This window comes from Thalassophryne amazonica, chromosome 2, assembly GCF_902500255.1.
Source record: "Thalassophryne amazonica chromosome 2, fThaAma1.1, whole genome shotgun sequence".
NCBI lineage: Eukaryota > Metazoa > Chordata > Actinopteri > Batrachoidiformes > Batrachoididae > Thalassophryne > Thalassophryne amazonica.
This window is the reverse complement of record NC_047104.1, coordinates 60059449-60080891: the sequence shown is the minus strand read 5'-3', so window position 1 is coordinate 60080891 and position 21443 is coordinate 60059449. Positions and strand designations below refer to the sequence as shown.

Sequence of the window (21443 nt, the reverse complement as noted above, 5' to 3'; positions counted from 1 at the left end):
CTTCCTACGGCTAGTGGGTTGGGGCCAGTCTCTCACCGCCGCAACCTTGGCCGGATCAGGAGCGACGGAGTTGGGGGAGATGATAAACCCCAGGAAGGACAAAGATGTGCGGTGGAACTCACACTTCTCGCCCTTCACAAACAGCCGGTTCTCCAACAACCGCTGCAGGACCTGACGTACATGCCGGACATGAGTCTCAGAATCCGGAGAAAAGATGAGGATATCGTCTAGATATACGAAGACGAATCGGTGCAGGAAATCCCGCAAGACATCATTAACCAATGCTTGGAACGTCGCGGGGGCGTTTGTGAGGCCGAACGGCATGACCAGGTACTCAAAGTGACCTAACGGGGTGTTAAATGCCGTCTTCCATTCGTCTCCCTTCCGGATCCGAACCAGGTGATACGCATTTCTAAGATCCAGCTTAGTAAAGATTTTGGCTCCATGCAGGGGGGTGAACACGGAATCTAATAATGGCAACGGGTATCGGTTGCGAACCGTAATCTCATTCAGCCCCCTGTAATCAATACATGGACGAAGTCCGCCATCTTTCTTGCCCACAAAAAAGAAACCTGCCTCCATCGGGGAGGTGGAGTTCCGGATCAGCCCGGCAGCTAATGAGTCCCGGATGTAGGTCTCCATTGATTCGCGCTCAGGTCGTGAGAGGTTGTACAGCCTGCTGGACGGGAACTCAGCGCCTGGAACCAAATCAATGGCACAATCGTACGGACGGCGCGGGGGAAGGGTGAGTGCCAGATCCTTGCTGAAGACGTCAGCAAGATCGTGGTACTCAACCGGCACTGCCGTCAAATTGGGAGGGACTTTGACCTCCTCCTTAGCCTGGGAACCGGGAGGAACCGAGGATCCTAAACACACCCGATGGCAGGTTTCGCTCCACTGAACCACCACCCCAGACGGCCAATAGATCCGGGGATTGTGCTTTAACATCCATGGGATGCCCAAAATCACGCGGGAGGTAGAAGGAGTTACAAAAAACTCAATCTCCTCCCGGTGGTTTCCAGACACCACCAGAGTTACTGGTGGTGTCTTGTGTGTGAGTAAAGGGAGGAGGGTGCCATCTAGTGCCCGCACCTGCAATGGCGTAGGAAGCGCCACCAGAGGGAGCCCTACCTCCTTTGCCCATCTGCTGTCTAGCAGATTCCCTTCTGACCCCGTGTCCACCACTGCTCGGGCTTGAAGGGTTAAATCCCCGCTCAGGATTGTGACTGGGAGTCGTGTGGCAATTTGTGTGTGTCTCACTTGAATGTCTTGACCCCCCCTTAGCCCAGTCTCTAAGGGCGAGTGTTGACGTTTTGGCCGTTTGGGGCAGTCTCTCTGTGTGTGCTCTGTTGAGCTGCAGAGAAAACACTCTCCACAGATCAGCCTCCCCATTTTGGCCCTGTGCGTTTCTCTAACAACGTCAACAGGGGGAGCTGTTGCCCCACAAAGCGCTGCGGCTGTGGAGCGTGGGGAGGGCGGCCCCTTTTCGAACCCGGAAGGGAGAGGGGCGGCGCGTATCCGGTCACGTCCTTCGCCTCGCTCCCGACGGCGTTCCTCTAACCGATAATCTAATCGTATAACGAGATCAATAAGCCCGTCTAAATCCCATGGTTCGTCCTTGGCCACCAGGAGCTCCTTCAGGACCAACGACAGTCCGTTTACGAAGGCGGCGCGGAGGGCAGTGTTATTCCAGCCGGACCTCGCAGCCGTGATGCGGAAGTCGACTGCATAAGCAGCTGCGCTCCGGCGCCCCTGCCTCATTGACAGCAGCACGGCTGAAGCGGTTTCTCCTCTATTTGGGTGATCGAACACTGTTCTGAACTCCCTCACAAACCCATCATATGTCAGAAGGAGCCGTGAATTTTGCTCCCAAAGCGCTGTAGCCCAAGCGCGTGCCTTGCCGCGAAGCAGATTAATTACATAAGCTATCTTACTAGCATCAGTCGCGTACATGACGGGACGTTGTGCGAAGACGAGCGAACACTGCATAAGAAAGTCCGCGCATGTCTCCACACAACCCCCGTATGGCTCTGGAGGGCTTATGTATGCTTCAGGGGAAGGTGGGAGGGGTCGTTGAACGACCTGTGGAACGTCACTGTTACGCACAGGGTCGACAGGAGGGAGAGCCGCAGCAGCGCCCTGAGGGCGCGCTTCCACCTGCGCGGCGAGAGCCTCCACCCTGCGGTTAAGGAGGACGTTCTGCTCGGTTATTAAATCCAACCGAGCCGTGAAAGCGGTGAGGATCCGCTGCAACTCACCGACCATTCCTCCTGCGGACGCCTGTGCGCCCTGTTCTTCCATTGGCCGTTCAACAGCCGGTTGACGCCCCTCGGGATCCATGACGTTGGCCGAGATATCCTGTTAGGAAAGTGTAAGTACACGGACCCACAACAGGGGGCGCAAATGAACGGACAATGGAATAGGTCAAATAACAACACTTTACTGTTGCGAACGTGCACAACAAATACAACAAATTACAACAATGGACAAAATTCAATTCACAATGGTGTCGTGTGGGCAGGCTCGAAGATAGGAGACGCCTCTCCAAAGTAGAACCGGAACCATACGGTTTCCTCCGCCACAGGACCCCGGGAATACTGGAGCCGCCAAGTTCCGAACGCCCAGGTGGCCACTGCCTCCGCGTGTCGGACCTGGTACTGCTGGCGAGGAACACGAACACAATTAAACGTGGGCGCGTCTGCACCCAGCAACCTGCACGGCAGGGAAGCTACCTCCACCTCTCGTTGGAGAAAAAAGTCTGCAATCACTCACAAAAATCACAAAGGTTACTGTCAAGCAGTCAGCTGAGATTATTACCTTCCAGGTAGAACGATATCTCGGCAAAGAAGTGGAGACGTCGTCCTGCTGATATACCCCTGCCGATCAGATGATTGGTAACAGCTGTTGCCGGTGATGTGTGACAGCTGTTACCCTGGCTGCTCCTGTGAGGCGGCTGCGCCCTCTGGTGCCTGGAGCCCGCACTCCAGACAGGGCGCCCTCTGGTGGTGGGCCAGCAGTACCTCCTCTTCTGGCGGCCCACACAACACCATTCCTCTGCAGATGATCAGTTAGCTGTTTTACAACTACCCTTTCAAGAATTTTTGAGAGAAAAGGAAGGTTGGAGATTGGCCTATAATTAGCTAAGATAGCTGGGTCAAGTGATGGCTTTTTAAGTAATGGTTTAATTACTGCCACCTTAAAAGCCTGTGGTACATAGCCAACTAACAAAGATAGATTGATCATATTTAAGATCGAAGCATTAAATAATGGTAGGGCTTCCTTGAGCAGCCTGGTAGGAATGGGGTCTAATAAACATGTTGATGGTTTGGATGAAGTAACTAATGAAAATAACTCAGACAGAACAATCGGAGAGAAAGAGTCTAACCAAATACCGGCATCACTGAAAGCAGCCAAAGATAACGATACGTCTTTGGGATGGTTATGAGTAATTTTTTTTCTAATAGTTAAAATTTTGTTAGCAAAGAAAGTCATGAAGTCATTACTAGTTAAAGTTAATGGAATACTCAGCTCAATAGAGCTCTGACTCTTTGTCAGCCTGGCTACAGTGCTGAAAAGAAACCTGGGGTTGTTCTTATTTTCTTCAATTAGTGATGAGTAGAAAGATGTCCTAGCTTTACGGAGGGCTTTTTTATAGAGCAACAGACTCTTTTTCCAGGCTAAGTGAAGATCTTCTAAATTAGTGAGACGCCATTTCCTCTCCAACTTACGGGTTATCTGCTTTAAGCTACGAGTTTGTGAGTTATACCACGGAGTCAGACACTTCTGATTTAAAGCTCTCTTTTTCAGAGGAGCTACAGCATCCAAAGTTGTCTTCAATGAGGATGTAAAACTATTGACGAGATACTCTATCTCCCTTACAGAGTTTAGGTAGCTACTCTGCACTGTGTTGGTATATGGCATTAGAGAACATAAAGAAGGAATCATATCCTTAAACCTAGTTACAGCGCTTTCTGAAAGACTTCTAGTGTAATGAAACTTATTCCCCACTGCTGGGTAGTCCATCAGAGTAAATGTAAATGTTATTAAGAAATGATCAGACAGAAGGGAGTTTTCAGGGAATACTGTTAAGTCTTCTATTTCCATACCATAAGTCAGAACAAGATCTAAGATATGATTAAAGTGGTGGGTGGACTCATTTACTTTTTGAGCAAAGCCAACAGAGTCTAATAATAGATTAAATGCAGTGTTGAGGCTGTCATTCTCAGCATCTGTGTGGATGTTAAAATCGCCCACTATAATTATCTTATCTGAGCTAAGCACTAAGTCAGACAAAAGGTCTGAAAATTCACAGAGAAACTCACAGTAACGACCAGGTGGACGATAGATAATAACAAATAAAACTGGTTTTTGGGACTTCCAATTTGGATGGACAAGACTAAGAGACAAACTTTCAAATGAATTAAAGCTCTGTCTGGGTTTTTGATTAATTAATAAGCTGGAATGGAAGATTGCTGCTAATCCTCCGCCCCGGCCCGTGCTACGAGCATTCTGACAGTTAGTGTGACTCGGGGGTGTTGACTCATTTAAACTAACATATTCATCCTGCTGTAACCAGGTTTCTGTAAGGCAGAATAAATCAATATGTTGATCAATTATTATATCATTTACCAACAGGGACTTAGAAGAGAGAGACCTAATGTTTAATAGACCACATTTAACTGTTTTAGTCTGTGGTGCAGTTGAAGGTGCTATATTATTTTTTCTTTTTGAATTTTTATGCTTAAATAGATTTTTGCTGGTTATTGGTAGTCTGGGAGCAGGCACCGTCTCTACGGGGATGGGGTAATGAGGGGATGGCAGGGGGAGAGAAGCTGCAGAGAGGTGTGTAAGACTACAACTCTGCTTCCTGGTCCCAACCCCGGATAGTCACGGTTTGGAGGATTTAAGAAAATTGGCCAGATTTCTAGAAATGAGAGCTGCTCCATCCAAAGTGGGATGGATGCCGTCTCTCCTAACAAGACCAGGTTTTCCCCAGAAGCTTTGCCAATTATCTATGAAGCCCACCTCATTTTTTGGACACCACTCAGACAGCCAGCAATTCAAGGAGAACATGCGGCTAAACATGTCACTCCCGGTCCGATTGGGGAGGGGCCCAGAGAAAACTACAGAGTCCGACATTGTTTTTGCAAAGTTACACACCGATTTAATGTTAATTTTAGTGACCTCCGATTGGCGTAACCGGGTGTCATTACTGCCGACGTGAATTACAATCTTACCAAATTTACGCTTAGCCTTAGCCAGCAGTTTCAAATTTCCTTCAATGTCGCCTGCTCTGGCCCCCGGAAGACAATTGACTATGGTTGCTGGTGTCGCTGACTTCACATTTCTCAAAACAGAGTCGCCAATAACCAGAGTTTGATCCTCGGCGGGTGTGTCGTCGAGTGGGGAAAAACGGTTAGAGATGTGAACGGGTTGGCGGTGTACACGGGGCTTCTGTTTAGGGCTACGCTTCCTCCTCACAGTCACCCAGTCGGCCTGCTTTCCCGGCTGCTCGGGATCTGCCAGGGGGGAACTAACGGCGGCTAAGCTACCTTGGTCCGCACCGACTACAGGGGCCTGGCTAGCTGTAGAATTTTCCACGGTGCGGAGCCGAGTCTCCAATTCGCCCAGCCTGGCCTCCAAAGCTACAAATAAGCTACACTTATTACAAGTACCGTTACTGCTAAAGGAGGCCGAGGAATAACTAAACATTTCACACCCAGAGCAGAAAAGTGCGGGAGAGACAGGAGAAGCCGTCATGCTAAATCGGCTAAGAGCTAGTAGCTACGCTAAGCTAGCGGATTCCTAAAAACACGCAAAGTGAATAATGTGTAAATAATTTAGAGGTGATTCAGCAGAAGGAGTGCTTTAGTTAAGGCACGTAAAGATTACACTGGGAAACAAATCGTAATCTAGATAACTAGATCAATCTAACTGCGCAGATTAAACAGCTAACAGATACAGAAAAACACCGCTGTGCTCCGGAACAGGAAGTGATACAATACCGCAGTGAGAGCCAACCACCAGTAGAGGCAAGCAAGAGGATGTTGCAAGAAAAGTGCTGCAGCGCTAAAGTTAATGATCATCAATATGATCATGAGAGATACCACTGAGATTCTTCAGGAGCTATGCAATCAAGACAAGAAAGACACTTGACAAATTACTATCTTTACTGGTATTTAACATGTGTAATAAACAATGGTGCATCTTTGCAGGCTTGTTTCTTACAATACACCAAGTTTATTAAGACAGCTGTTCTTTTACTGTCAAAGGCTGAGATCCATATCAGTATTCTTGATCAACACCAAAACTGAACAGGTTCTTCATGTGGAACAAAGTACTTTTGGTTACTCGTGCTAACAAAGAAATCCACAGACAAGTAAAAGTGATGTCATAATATCCTATATGGAAGTAATAATTTCAAAGAGATTTAAAAGAAGAAGAACAGTCCTGCTGGTTGCAACCCATACACAAACAATGAAATGTGTATTTAGTTGTGTAACAATTTGTCGTTCCCCAGTAAGCTTAGCGAAAGAGAATATGAAGAGTTTCTTTCAAAGCACACAGGCATGGAAATGGATTCATTCCTTTACTGGAGCAGAGAGTAATTCTAAAGAGACAACATACACAAAGCAGAAAACAAGAGCGAGGCGGACAGAGAGGAGACAGATGAGGGCTTTGGAGAGAGGCATCAAGGACGTATAAAACTGGAAGACACAAAGACTAATAGACACTAAAAAGAAACAGGGAGGGGTAAACCTCAGAATTAGAGATGAGTAGGTGGTGCAATTCTGTCACGGAGAGAAATAAACAACTGGCAGACAACTGGATGATGGAAGAACAAAGTGGGATAATAAATATCCACAGCAATGCTGAATACATCACATGAGCTCTCACGACTGATCAAAAAACTCTTAGGTCACCCCAGAGGTTGAAAAATAACAAATCTGTATTACATTAGGTGCTTTGAGTATTTTCATACTGGAACTTATCAACAGAGCTTTTGCTGGGTTCAATGTAATCACAGTTGTGATTGTTTTTTTTTTTATTCATTTTATTCCATTTTTTCCTGTTTCTGCACTTTTGTCTCAATCTTGTAATTAGGAAGAAAGTCAGACTTCAGTCAGATCAACCCTAAAGACTGACCAAGAAAAAAAACAAAAAAACAGCCATCGCTCTTGCTGTAGGGTCACTGCACGGACAGTGACATGGATCCTCTGCAGGGCGCCTGCAATTACAGCTCGTTAGGACTGAGGAGAAAGCTCGTTAATAGAAGATGAATGAGGACAGGGACTTGGAAAGGTGCCCGTCTCTTAGCAAGACTTATAGAACAGCCCTTGGAGCAAAGCTGTGCACCTCTGCAAAGAACAAACAAAAGTGCGAGATCAGCATCAGATGAGATTAGTCATTTTTCTTTGTAAGTGATCGTTCTGCGCTAATAGAACTTCCATTTAGGCAGCAGTCAAGCACAGTGAAGGTGTAAGCTTTTCTTGACGTGAAGAGGAGGATATAATTTGAAGCAGCGACAGGCTTCTTGGCAGTCACAGTGGAATGCGGAGGCTTGCGACGGAAGAGCCATTTTTCTGCAGGCTGCATTTCTGAGCCGTGTTGGCTCTGCACCTATTGTTCCTGAGCTGATAAGGCTGGTGCTGGATTAGACAAGAGGGCACTCAGAGTTCAGGGTGTGTATGGCTGCTGGAATGGAGAGGAGGGTATCGGAATGGGATTGGTTCTGTCAAAAGCGCTGGGATAGGGGAAAAGAGATAAGAGGGAGGAGAGGACAGGAAAGGAGAGGAGATGAAAGTAAAGGAAAGGAGAGGAGAGGGACAGTCATATCAGTGACTGAGTGCCTCTTGTCGTGATGCCTAATCTCCTCGTGTGGTCGCAGGGGAAAGGGACAGGGCAGTCAGGTGACACGTGGAAGCAGCTGTGATGGATGAATAGAGGGTATACGCGTGACGTGGTCAAACCCAGAAGCCAGCCGTATACTGGCATGCTGGATGGTAAACAAAGTGACAGCAGTTGTGTTCGCTCATCCATAAACTGTGTTGTTGGCTGTCACATGTGGACTGTCCCGTTGACAGTCCACATGTGAAAACTGGAATCAAACAGTTTTAGACTGAAACAGAAAAAAACACCATGAATCAAACGGCTTTAATACTGTTTTCAGCCCGTCGGAGCTCCGTGAGGCTGTTTAACATTTGTTAAAGCCAAACCAGCATTTTGTGAATGAAGGACGGTTAACGCAGGAACTCGCGCATTTGGAATCAAATAATGACAATCGTTAAAGCAAATTACTTTGGTGTGAAAAGTATTTAAAGTGCATTTTACCTGCATGTCTCACTAAGCAGGAGGAACAACATAATCTAACCCCTGCACTGTGGATGTGCATGATTTTCATTTCCGCCATTTACAAACAAAACTGTACACAAAATAACTCACCTTTCCTGTGATGATCTGAGACACATCTTATGATGACCTTGACCTTGTTCACGGACCCTGCAAGGCAGAATTTGTATCCCTGACAAAACAGTTGGAGATGTCTGTGTACTGAATATCAGGGACATATTCACATGCCAGCAGCTCCAAAAACATCCACAAAAAATACAGGTCCTGAAGGCCACTACAGACAGTGTTCGTCATATACTAATCCTTCACTGACGTCACCACAAAAAAGGATTTTGGGCTGTGGAATTTCTGAACTTTCAGCTTCTGCAAACAATTGATTTCTTTTAGCCGTTTTCCATTCAACATGGAGGTATACCTTCTCAGGGCATGGTTTGATGATGTCAGCGCATACCCTCTACAGTTACATCATTCTCCCACCTCAACGGGGGTCAACAGCCCATTAATGGTGATAGACCTCTGGCAAAAACCAACAAGAGACCCTCTTACAACCACACCACCCCCACCAGCTCTGTCAACACTCACCCAGCTCGCATTCCCCCCAGGGGGTGTCAAGACTGCTCATGTACTCTGCTGTGGATGGAACAGAAGTTAAAAGGTAAAGAAGAGACAGAGAAATCTCTAATTTGAGCAAAAGCACTGTTGTAACAACACTCTCAAGGTCCCCTGACACTTGCACGACTTTGATCTGCGCACTTGCACGCACTCTGCCATGCATGAGAGTAAACTCATCTGAAGCACGTTGTAAACTGTTGTAAATTGTGCACAGATTCGTGCACATGCGCACAGAAAATTTTGAAATGTTCAAAATCTCCATCATGCATTAATGGCGTGAACTTCAACTGAACATTATGCAAACAAGTCAAAAACACAGCGTGAGTGCGAGTGATTGCATCAGTACACCGCATCAGAGCGCAGCTCATCTGAACGATTATAACGAAATGCTGAATGTATCATAAACATACTTTTACAGCTGCACATAAGAAGGGATGAACATGCAACTGTTTTATCAAGCCATTACAATATAAACATGGCAAAGAATGACTTTTTTTAACGGTTCCAAATACTTTCTCCACCACATTAAGCGCACCCGTGCGAGAGAGACAGAAAAGCTGCAGCTGGAGCTGTCCGCTGTGACTCTGCAAGTGACTAGAGGCGTTTTCAACAGCCAACTGGCAGAGAAAATGATTAATCCGGTATGAAATAATTATTTTATATACGCAGTGGCCAGCATACAATGCGTGGCAGCCAGTGGAACAAAGCGCAGCATCGAAGTGGAAACACAGTGGGTGGGATTGTCACGACAGTGTGTGTGCAAGTGCGCAGATCAAAGTTGTGTAGTGTCAGGGGGGCCTTTACACTGCATACTGCAGAGAGACCAACTCAACTCAGGCTACCTGCAGTACAATGTTTTGTTTTTTTTAACTGGGTTGCATGGTGGTGCAAGTGGTTAGTACGCCTGCCTCCATAACTGAAGGTTAATGTCACTTCTGCATCATTCCCGGGTAGATGGCAGCGTGCGTAGATGCAGCTGCTCTGCGCGCTCACATTCATGCTTTGTTTTATCATTTATTATATGCATCCTAATCGTCTTAGCAACTTTCTGTTGAGCTAACACTACCAACAAACAACACAAGCTTTTAAAAGACGAGTATTGGAGCGGAGTTTTCTCGTTCATGCAACATCCCGATACACATAGCAAGGGCCCCCTGCTCTCTGTGGATCACCATCCCAACGAGAAGGAAGTGGAGGTGGTGTGGGGAGTGCAAGCAGAATCGTGGATGCAGGGCCGGTGGGCTAGCCAGGCTACGGAAGCAGCCTCACAAACCACCATTTCTCAGCCTCTCCCTTGCCAATGTAAGATCCCTCTCTAATAAAATGGAGGAATTGAGGCTGCAGGCAGCTCTGAATAACTTCACCAGAGACTGCTGTGTCCTAGTCTTTATGGAAACTTGGCTATACCCATCCATCCCAGACTCGGCTATCAAGTTAGCATGCTATTCAATGAGGCACTTTGACAGTACCAGTGACACCGGTAAGAACAAAGGAGGAGGGTTTATGTATGTACATCCACAACAACTGGTGTAACAATACAGCAATGGGAGCCAGCCACTGTTCCCAAGCCTTGGAATATTTGACTGTTACATGCCGACCGTTTTATCATCCTCTGGAGTTTACTGGATTCTAGCTAACCGCTGTCTACATTCGACCGGATGCTAATGCTAGCTCGGCCCTTAGACTTTTACACAACAACATCAGCCTACAGCTGAACTGACATCCCGACGCGGTGCACATTGTTGCGGGTAATTTTAATCATGTGGAATTAAAATCAGTGCTCTCCAGATTTCATCAATATGTCAAATGTGCCACAAGAGGAGCAAATACAGTGAGGCAAATAAGTATTTGATCCACTGACAATTTTGCAAATTTTCCCACCTACAAAGAATGGAGAGGTCTGTAATGTTTATCGTGGGTACACTTCAACTGTGAGAAACAGAATCTAAAAAAAATAAAAAAATCAGAAAATCACACTGTATGATTTTCAAATAATTTTACTGTATGAAATAAGTATTTGATCACCTACCAGACAGCAACAATTTTGGCTCTCACAGACCTGTTAGTTTTTCTTTAAGAAGTCCTCCAATTCTGCACTCTTTACCTGTATTACCTGCACCTGCTTGAACTTGTTACCTGTATAAAAGACACCTGTCGACACACTAAATCAATCACACTCCAACATATCCACCAAGACCAAAGAGCTGTCTAAGGACACCAGGGACAAAACTGTAGACCTGCACAAGGCTGAGATGGGCTACAGGACAACAGGCAAGCAGCTTGGTGACAAAGCATCAACTGTTGGTGTAATTATTAGAAAATGGAAGAAACAACATCTCACCTCATGGGGTAAGAATGGTCCTGAGAAAGCACAGAACTACATGAAAGGACCTGGTCAATGACCTGAGGATAGCTGGAACCACAGTCAATTACATTAGTAACACAATACACCGTCATGATTTTAAATCCTGCAAGGCAAGGTCCCCCTGCTCAAGCCAGCACATGTCCAGACCCATTTGAAGTTCGCCAGATGAGACCAAAATAGAGCTTTTTGGTATCAAAGAAATCAGCCCCGCACTTGTGTCTGGCTCAACACGCATGTCTTTTGGACGGTGCCCCATAAAACAGACACCATATGATGTGGAACAGAGGGTGACATGACATTCAGATCGCCTGCTGCGTGTTATGATTTGAGGGTCTGTTTCACCTGGGCTAGCCTGTCAATGTGCGCAGCATGTGCACACTCGCTGCAGCCCATTGCAACAGCGATATATGTTTTTATGTATGTCCACGTGAGGACAGCAAGCAGACACACGTGTGTCACAGTGGGCAGTTGTTAGTTCATGTCCGTCCATACACACTACGTGTTCTCCAGCTGGAGCGTCCAGAACCACAGATCTCCACAGCTGCTCCTGTGGGTGGACACACCCCCTGCCAGTTCAGCACACACACCAATGTGTCACTGTGTCTGTTTGCAAAGCCACACTTGTGGGGGCACTTAGACAAATTTCACATCCAGCTCGACAGCGATCGTCTGCTGACTGCTGTCGTGCTAAGAGCACAAATGACCACACATTCTCTAAGTGAGTGGTGTTAGATGTTCATGTGTGTCAGTTGGAATATGGCCGACACCTGCTGCGATAGGGTTTGATGGGCTCTCACAGCGCACACTCTGCCTTTCAGCTGCTGCTGTGTGCAAACAGTTGTATCAACAGGTGTACGAGCCATTGGCGACAGCTATGGTTTGACACGTATAGCATAAAATTCCTGCTTCATGCGCGATTCATGCGCAATTCAACCACATTCGTACTGTGTGTGAAGAGGCCAGGGACGGGCCAATTTCTTTCTGTTATGTATCTTTTGTATGTGTAATGCTTCATCTTTTCTGCCATGATCATTTTGGTCTGGCAAACATCTCGAATCACTGCTTTAGCCCTTTAAGAGATGAAAATGTTAAGACACAAAACAGTTCGAAATTAGCGCACCACAAAACACTGCACCGGTAGTAGGCGTGCACGAACCCAGTGCCAGAGCTTGTGCACGTGCCAGTGTCTTTCGAGCAGGAACAGTGCGAGGTGCCGCACATGGCGCCGCTTATGTGGAAGAAATAAAAAATAAAAACTAGCTGGTACCTGTGGAACCACATCGAGCCGCTTATGTGGGATAATAAAAAAAAAAGAGAGAGAAACACACCACCCACTGGACGCGAACTCGCACCTTTCAAAAGCTCTGACGGCCAGTCAGCAACTTTACCACTGAGCTACGGAGCTGTTCTTTGAAAGCAGCGGAAATCTGCCTCATATCAGGAAGGACATGGAAGTATTACAAAAATGTTTTAAATCACACACCATATAAAAACACCACATTTATCAAGCGAGCAATACAACTATGATCCATTCTGTTCCTCTGTAAATGACCCATGATCATAGACATACAGTCATGAAATGACATAAATGAGAAGCAGTTCACTCGTCTCATTCATGTCCACATTTGCTGGCGTGTCTCCAACCGGCCGCGTGCGTCTTAAGGACGACGCGCTGCAGGACACCACGTCATGTGGAACAGAGCTCGTGGGTGATGTGGCAGTGAGATCATCTGCTGTGTGTTCTGATCTGATTGTCCGTTTCAAGCTGGTAGCAGCCTATCCATGTGTGCGGTGTTTATGCGCTCGCTCGCTGCAGCACATCGCCACAGTGATAGTATATGTTTTTATTTCTGTCCACTTGATAAATGCAAACAGACACATGCACATCACAGTGGGCAGTTGTCTGTCCATGTCCATCCAAACACAGTATGTGGTGTCCAGCTGGGATGTCCAGATCCACAGATTTCCACAGCCGCTTCAGTGGGATGACATACCTCCTATCAGTTCTCAGCACACACATCAAAGCCCCACTCGTGTGGGACTTAGACAAATTTCTCTGCAAGTATGAAAGCGATTGTCTGCAGTCTGTTATCGTGCCAAGAGTGCGACTGGCCACACATTTTCTAACTGCCATGCGAGCGGTGTTAGATGTTTGTGTGTGTCACCTGGAATATGGCCGACACTTGCCACAAGAGGGTGCAATGGATTCACACAGCACACACTTTGTCTTTCAGGCATTTGTGTGTGCAAATAGTTGCAGCAACAGGTGTACGAGTCTTGGAGGCAGGGACAACATTACACAGTGTCGTGTGCACTTCTTCCAAACTTTGCACTATGTGTGAAGGGGCCCTTATGCTGCGTTTACACATAGGCAGGATACGTTCCGAATGTCTTATTTGCATTATTCTTGACATTCCTGATATTCTTAATGTTACTTAATGCATCTGAATAGGTTTCTTAATAGTGCGTGTTGGTGCCTGATATTCATGATTTTTGTGGAGCATGTTTTTGGCTGTCAAAAAAATCTTCCACGAATGTCACGCGCCACCCTCATTTCGCCTCATGTCGTGGATGTCGGAACTGAGCGAGTTGATCCATCTTGATAAGTGGTGATCCTTAATAGAGCGTGACAGCGTTCTTCTCTGATGTGCGCACAATTAAGCCCTGCTGCACCACATTCAGTTTCATTGCTGCAGTATGCTGAAGGACAGTGACACTACGTCGGCTAAAAGTCTTGTTCCAAAGCTCCTCAGTGCGCTCCTGCAGGTGTTCCACCTGCTGATGCTGCAGTGCCTGATGTTTGGAAAAACGAGTGAGACGAGAGCCGCATGGAGCCACACATCTGGCTCGTTCCATCTCCTCTCCCTCTCTGCGCCACTCTGTGGCACAGAGCTCAACTAAGCATGCAATCATGATGTTCTTCTGCTGTGGATTAATCTGGATTTCGAGGAGCAAACTGGAGCGATCTGAATTGCTCAGCAGCTGATGGTAGGATGAATATGGGTGTGTGTGTGTGTGTGTGGAGACAATTCGCCTCATTCACAACATGACAGAATGTAACGATGTGCTCTTATGCGCAATAGTGTGGAACAGAGTGCAATGGTGCGGAACATTATTCTTGACCGTGCATAATGGCTCCTGATAATTCGCCAACAACACATGCCATTAATTGTAACGCATGGCAACAGGTTGCAGCAGTTCCTGGGGACACCTGACGCCTCTGCCCTGAATCATCACATTCGTGTTCAGCGGCCAAAAATATATACTTCGTGGCATTCGTGACTTGTGGTCATTATGTGTAAATGCAGCATAAGGAAGGGGACCTATGAACTACCAGAACAAGATCATGAAAGAAAGAAAGAAAGAACATAGGCAAAGGTGAGTACCTCTGTTAGTATACATAAACTTAATGTTTTTAATATGATCGACAGATAACATAGCCTACTTTTTAGAGGGCAAAAAAATGGCAACACCAGTCTACTTAAATCCGCAAACATTTTCCTCTTAACAACCTGCTAGGAGACAAAAAAAGAGAAAAAAAAAAAAAACAAGAAAAGGCAATACACAGCTATACCCTTAAAATATGAGTGTTGACTAAATGAGGAAGACTCATATTTTTAAGGCCCTCTGCTTTACATGGTTGTCCTCATTGTGTGATAATCCGATAATGTCTCCTGGAAGCACAAGAATGCAGACAGAAGCCATAGCTAAAAAATCAGTGGGAAATGAAGTTCCATCACCTCCACGCTGAGCTGAGCTGACAGTCACAATTCTCCTTGGGCTGTCTCTCATTAGCAGAGACGGATGTCTGCTGACACACATATTTTGCACAAAAAATGTGTGATAAACTGTACACAGCAGCAAATCTTTTCTTCTGGCAACATTACACAAGGTGAACTCAATATGACCTCAGTTTTATGACTACACAGCAGCACTTAACGGCAGTCTCATACAAATACACCACATAAGCAGTTAAAAGAAAAAAAAAACAAAACATAATTCCAGTCATGCCCCTCCTGAACATCAAAGTCAATGCTCTTTCATACATGTCAAGCATAGAATATGGCCAAGGACAAGAAACTAGTTCATAAAGCAAAACTATTCATTATATCAAAAGAAAGTCAACTGTATGTCTTGGATAAAAGAGGAGATAGTGAGATGCTGGAATGCCCAATATTGATTTGGACACTTAATCTGAGATGATGATGTTTGTTGTTGCATCCGTGCGACCCATTGAGAAGTTCTTCCATCTCCGAAAACATGCAGGTCCTTGGGGAAATATACATAAGCAGAGCTTTGTGAAATGCAAATAGCTGCACAACAGTGACCTCATTCTCATGCGGTGTATGCTGTTCTGACCTTCAGCTGAGCGTCGCTTCACGCTCTCCACATGACTCTACGGGGAGGATAAATACAGTAAGTATGGATTAGCACGGTAATGTGTTAACAATGTTTACGCAACTGCATGTGATTTGATCCCTGTCACCCTTCTTCAGAAAGAATTAAAGACGACAGGGCCACCAACAGCTCAAACAACAGCAAACAATGACAGAATTTACACATGACAGCAGATGTACTGAACAAGAATTTCATCATGATCATTACTGTATCTGACGTTTATTCCAAGTAGTTATCACTAATAAAATAAAGAACATACAGTAGTGTTCAGAATAATAGTAGTGCTATGTGACTAAAAAGATTAATCCAGGTTTTGAGTATATTTCTTATTGTTACATGGGCAACAAGGTACCAGTAGATTCAGTAGATTCTCACAAATCCAACAAGACCAAGCATTCATGATATGCACACTCTTAAGGCTATGAAACTGGGCTATTAGTAAAAAAAAGTAGAAAAGGGGGTGTTCACAATAATAGTAGCATCTGCTGTTGACACTACAAACTCAAAACTATTATGTTCAAACTGCTTTTTTAGCAATCCTGTGAATGACTAAACTAGTATTTAGTTGTTTAACCACAGGTTTCGTGATTTCTTCACATCTGCGAGGCATTAATTTTGTTGGTTTGGAACCAAGATTTTGCTCATTTACTAGTGTGCTTGGGGTCATTGTCTTGTTGAAACAACCATTTCAAGGGCATGTCCTCTTCAGTATAAGGCAACATGACCTCTTCAAGTATTTTGACATATCCAATTTGATCCATGATACCTGGTATGCGATATATAGGCCCAACACCATAGTAGGAGAAACATGCCCATATCATGATGCTTGCACCACCATGCTTCACTGTCTTCACTGTGAACTGTGGCTTGAATTCAGAGTTTGGGGGTCGTCTCACAAACTGTCTGCGGCCCTTGGACCCAAAAAGAACAATTTTACTCTCATCAGTCCACAAAATATTCCTCCATTTCTCTTTAGGCCAGTTGATGTGTTCTTCGGCAAATTGTAACCTCTTCTACACGTCTTTCATTTAACAGAGGGACTTTGTGGGGGATTCTTGCAAATAAATTAGCTTCACACAGGCGTCTTCTAACTGTCACAGCACTTACAGGTAACTCCAGACTGTCTTTGATCATCCTGGAGCTGATAATGGGTGAGCCTTTGCCATTCTGGTTATTCTTCTATCCATTTTGATGGTTGTTTTCTGTTTTCTTCCACGCGTCTCTGTTTTTTTTGTCCATTTTAAAGCATTGGAGATCATTGTAGATTAACAGCCTATAATTTTTTGCACCTGCGTATAAGTTTTCCCCTCTCCAATCAACTTTTTAATCAAACTACGCTGTTTTTCTGAACAATGTCTTGAACAGCCAATTTTCCTCAGGCTTTCAAAGAGAAAAGCATGTTCAACAGGTGCTGGCTTCATCCTTAAATAGGGGACACCTGATTCACACCTGTTTGTTCCACAAAACCGATGAACTCACTGACTGAATGCCACACTACTATTATTGTGAACACCCCATTTTCTACTTTTTTTTACTAATAGCCCAATTTCATAGCCTTAAGAGTGTGCATATCATGAATGCTTGGTCTTGTTGGATTTGTGAGAATCTACTGAATCTACTGGTACCTTGTTTTCCATGTAACAATAAGAAATATACTCAAAACCTGGATTAATCTTTTAAGTCACATAGCACTACTATTATTCTGAACACTACTGTATATTTGAAAATAATGATTAAAAAAAACACAAATGTTACAACAATTGTATGTGTATATTCCTGTGAATCCTATGTCCTCAACGTTATTGGTAGAGGTCATAGTTGTTATTTATTGGTACATAAACTAAAGAATTAAATGACCAACCTTAAAATATTTGATAGATTAATTTTAATTTTAAAAGTCAAAGCTGAGCCTCCAGGTTGGTGGTTCAATTCCTACACCACAGTGCCACCTGCTCTACGTGCAGTGACATAAGAAAATGAGAAAATGAATAACTGAATATTTTGAAAATAAACTTTTCTGCAGGCAGCAGTGACTTCTAATTTAATTATTTCACTGGTATTGCATCATTTAATTTCTACAGGCTCTCATTCAACATGTTGCATGTAAATGTAGAATTTGATTAAATGTGTGTTTCTATAAAACCTGAACAGGCAAATGTCTTTAACTACATATTGTGAACTAGATGGTAATTTCAAGTTTTACACCAACTTTCACATACATACACTGATGACAAGGATTTACCTAATTCATACACAGCAGTGGAATAAACACTGGCACTAATTTTATAAAGTGGATCTGTATCTGCCATATTTGACCTCTGACATAAATATGTACAAAGCCAGAAAGCGTGTGGCATAAACTGCCTAATTTTAAATACCTTGTAAAAGTAGGAGTATGTAAAAATACATCACGAACAATCCTACATCACTGACTCATCACTAAACATTATCCCGGCTTTAAAATGTTAGGGGATGTGAAAACTTGGATTTCACTGCAAAGTGATTTTGTCAGTCCAACTGATACATATACAGGCACACAACCATTCATACTCACAAACAGGCAAACTGGACCCCCCAACTTTACTGAACCTGCATGTCTTCAGACCATAGAAAGAAGCCAGAACATGCAGACAGAACATATACTGGATGAACATGCAAACTCCACACTGAAATGAATATAAATTAATAAAATACAGAATATGCATGTTCATAAATGCCTCTTAGGATTTTTAGTCAACAGCCTAATTGTTTTCCTTTTTATATGTACATGATAGAGTTTTTAACCACCTTTTTAAATGCCTATGTCTGAAAATGGTGTAACCTCACCCAAAAAGTTAGCCATGTGCCAACTTCCTGCATTGCCTATATACCAGCCTGTATTATGTTCTCTATGAAAATGACAAGAAAAAAGAAGTTACACTCAACAAAAATATAAACGCAACATTTTTGGTTTTGCTCTCATTTTGTATGAGATGAACTCAAAGATCTAAAACTTTTTCCACATACACAATATCACCATTTCCCTCAAATATTGTTCACAAACCAGTCTAAATCTGTGATAGTGAGCACTTCTCCTTTGCTGAGATAATCCATCCCACCTCACAGGTGTGCCATATCAAGATGCTGATTAGACACCATGATTAGTGCACAGGTGTGCCTTAGACTGCCCACAATAAAAGGCCACTCTGAAAGGTGCAGTTTTATCACACAGCACAATGCCACAGATGTCGCAAGATTTGAGGGAGCGTGCAATTGGCATGCTGACAGCAGGAATGTCAACCAGAGCTGTTGCTCGTGTATTGAATGTTCATTTCTCTACCATAAGCCGTCTCCAAAGGCGTTTCAGAGAATTTGGCAGTACATCCAACCAGCCTCACAACCGCAGACCATGTGTAACCACACCAGCCCAGGACCTCCACATCCAGCATGTTCACCTCCAAGATCGTCTGAGACCAGCCACTCGGACAGCTGCTGAAACAATCGGTTTGCATAACCAAAGAATTTCTGCACAAACTGTCAGAAACCGTCTCAGGGAAGCTCATCTGCATGCTCGTTGTCCTCATCGGGGTCTCGACCTGACTCCAGTTCGTCGTCGTAACCGACTTGAGTGGGCAAATACTCACATTCGCTGGCGTTTGGCACGTTGGAGAGGTGTTCTCTTCACGGATGAATCCCGGTTCACACTGTCCAGGGCAGATGGCAGACAGCGTGTGTGGCGTTGTGTGGGTGAGCGGTTTTCTGATGTCAATGTTGTGGATCGAGTGGCCAATGGTGGCGGTGGGGTTATGGTATGGGCAGGCGTCTGTTATGGACGAAGAACATAGGTGCATTTTATTGATGGCATTTTGAATGCACAGAGATACCGTGACGAGATCCTGAGGCCCATTGTTGTGCCATAAATCCAACAACATCACCTCATGTTGCAGCAGGATAATGCACTGCCCCATGTAGCAAGGATCTGTACACAATTCTTTGAAGCTGAAAATGTCCCAGTTCTTGCATGGCCGGCATACTCACCGGACATGTCACCCATTGAGCATGTTTGGGATGCTCTGGACCGGGGTATACGACAGCGTGTACCAGTTCCTGCCAATATCCAGCAACTTCGCACAGCCATTGAAGAGGAGTGGACCAACATTCCACAGGCCACAATTGACAACCTGATCAACTCTATGCGAAGGAGATGTGTTGCACTGCATGAGGCAAATGTGGTCACACCAGATACTGACTGGTATCCCCCCCAATAAAACAAAACTGCACCTTTCAGAGTGGCCTTTTATTGTGGGCAGTCTAAGGCACACCTGTGCACTAATCATGGTGTCTAATCAGCATCTTGATATGGCACACCTGTGAGATGGGATGGATTATCTCAGCAAAGGAGAAGTGCTCAGTGTCACAGATTTAGACTGGTTTGTGAAAAATATTTGAGGGAAATGGTGATATTGTGTATGTGGAAAAAGTTTTAGCTCTTTGAGTTCATCTCATACACAATGGGAGCAAAACCAAAAGTGTTGCGTTTATATTTTTGTTGAGTGTAATTATATCTTATAGCAGTTAAATTTATCATATAGCAGACAAACACTGCGATATTTGAGAAGTAAAATGAAGTTTATAGGATTTACAGAAAGTGTGCAATAATTCTTTAAACAAAATTAGGCAGGTGCATAATTTTGGGCACCCCAACAGAAAAAAATACAACATATATATATATATATATAATATTTAGTACATCCTCCTTTTACAGAAATAACAGCCTCGAAATGCTCCCTATAGCTTCCAATGAGAGTCTGGATTCTGGATGAAGGTATTTTGAACCATTCGTCTTTACAAAACATCTCCAGTTCAGTCAGGTTTGTTGGTTTCTGAGCATGGACAGCCCGCTTAAAATCACACCACAGATTTTCAATAATATTCAGGTCTGGGGACTGAGATGACCATTCCAGAAAGTTGTACTTGTTCCTCTGCATGAATGCCTTAGTAGATTTTGAGCAGTGTTTAGGGTCGTTGTCTTGTTGAAAGATCCAGCCCCGGTGCAACTTAAACTTTGTCACTGATTCATGAATATTGTTCTCAAGAATCTGCTGATATCGACTGGAATCCATGTGACCCTCAACTTTAACAAGATTCCCAGTACCTGCACTGGCCACACAGCCACACAGCATGATGGAACCTCCAAATTTTACTATAGGTAGCAGGTGTTTTTCTTGGAATGCTGTGTTATTTTTCAGCCATGCATACTACTCCCTTGTTATGTCCAAATAACATCAGCCCACAGCACCTTATTCCAAAATGAAGCTGGCTTGTCCAAATGTGCTTTAGCGTACCTCAAGTGACTCTGTTTGTAGCTTGTATGTAGAAAAGGCTTCCTCTGCATTACATACATCATCTCTTTGTGCAAAGTGCGCTGTATAGTTGAATGATACACAGAGACACTATCTGCAGCAAGATCATGCTGTAGGTCTTTGGAGCAGGTCTGTGGGTTGACTATGACTGTTGTCACCATCCTTCGCTTCAGCTTACTTGAGATTTTTCTTGGCCTGCCACTTCGGGCCACAACTAGTACTGTGCCTGTGGTCTTCCATTTCCTCACTATGTTCCTCACAGTGGAAACTGACAGCTGAAATCATTGAGACAGCTTTTTGTATCCTTTCCCTAAACTATGATATTGAACAATCTTTGTTTTCAGGTCATTTGAGAGTTGTTTAGAGGCTCCCATGTT

General features: G+C 44.5%; 1 protein-coding gene and 1 long non-coding RNA gene across 2 annotated transcripts in view; one reads left to right on the top strand and one right to left on the bottom strand.

The window, feature by feature from the left end:
• Window positions 1–21443, bottom strand: part of LOC117503666 (SH2 domain-containing adapter protein F-like) — a 277377-nt gene that overhangs the window by 84307 nt on the left and 171627 nt on the right. The window lies entirely within an intron of this gene.
• On the top strand, window positions 9830–20713 carry LOC117524857. The gene is made up of 3 exons (XR_004564881.1): window positions 9830–9911; window positions 12050–12051; window positions 20703–20713. It is a non-coding gene; the product is annotated as an uncharacterized LOC117524857 (long non-coding RNA).